This window comes from Myotis davidii, unplaced genomic scaffold, assembly GCF_000327345.1.
Source record: "Myotis davidii unplaced genomic scaffold, ASM32734v1 scaffold211, whole genome shotgun sequence".
NCBI classification, from domain to species: Eukaryota; Metazoa; Chordata; class Mammalia; order Chiroptera; family Vespertilionidae; genus Myotis; species Myotis davidii.
In genome coordinates, this window is record NW_006282523.1 from 793743 (window position 1) to 794763 (window position 1021).

General features: G+C 65.3%; 1 long non-coding RNA gene across 1 annotated transcript in view; it reads right to left on the bottom strand.

Annotated features, from left to right (window-relative positions):
* Positions 1–397: 397 nt before the first annotated feature.
* Positions 398–1021, bottom strand: part of LOC107182106 — a 1014-nt gene continuing 390 nt past the window's right edge. Inside the window, exon 2 of the long non-coding RNA XR_001512824.1 lies at positions 398–798. This is a non-coding gene — a long non-coding RNA (uncharacterized LOC107182106). The remainder of the gene's footprint in view (positions 799–1021) is intronic.

The following is a 1021-nucleotide window of genomic DNA, read 5'->3' on the forward strand; positions in this document are numbered from 1 at the left end:
CCCTCCCATCTTGAAGAAGCCAGGCCTTTCCCGGCCTCAGCCCAACAGGCCCTCCCCCCCACCGCACCCCCCTCCCGCAGAACCTGGGGGCACAGAGGAAGGCACCACGGTCCCAGGCTCCCAGAACGCTCCTTGGGAGGGTGGGGGACAGCGCCTGGCAGAGGTGGGGACCAGGTGACCTTGAGCTGAACTCCCGTGCCACTAAGTTTTCTCAACACGCTCTAGACCACGTCAGAACAGTGAGCAGGCCGGCTGCATTTTCGTTATTTCAGGAGGCGCGGCTAAGGCCCCACCTGCCCCTCCTGCAGAGATGGCGAGAAAGGCCCCCACCTGTCCCCAGGTGTGCTAGGAGGGCTCCGCTGGAACCTCAGGGAAGAATTCAAAACAAAAGCCAGGGAAGGCACAAAGAAACACTTATTGCAGCAGCCCCTCCTCGGGCCACACCCTCCCCAGGTGCCGCTCAGCCACCCTCTCCCCATACCCGCTCCTCACCTGTGCAGGTGCCGGGGGCTGTGGCCAGGGGCCCCTCTGCGGGAAGTTGAAATTACCCCTAGACTAGCCTTCCTGTGCCAGAGGCAGAGGCAAGCCTGGTCCCTGCCTGGAGGGGACAGAGGGGGGCCTGGACACTGGGGCCCGTGCCTGGAGGGGACAGAGGGGGGACCCTGGAATGTCCTCCGAGAGGCCTGGACCCTGGAGCAGGAGGTGCAGCCCTGCAGAGGCGGCGGAGAGGCGGCTGGGAACAAAGGCCAGGTGAAGACATCAATCAGCCAGCAGATGCATTTCCTGCTCGGAAAGGTCCTGTAAAACCAGGAGAAAATGGGCCTGTCAGGGGGATGGATGGGCAGTGATAGTGGCCGCCCACCGGAGGGCCAGGCTCCCTGCCCCCTCAGGGTCCTAGCTGCAAAGGGTGCCCCCCCACCCCCCTCCCCCGCAGGGGCTGGGCTGGGCGCTCACACCCTGTACAGTCCCGAGTGAGCAGAAGCCAGGCAGGGGGAGGGCTGGGGGGTCCAGGAGGCTGCCC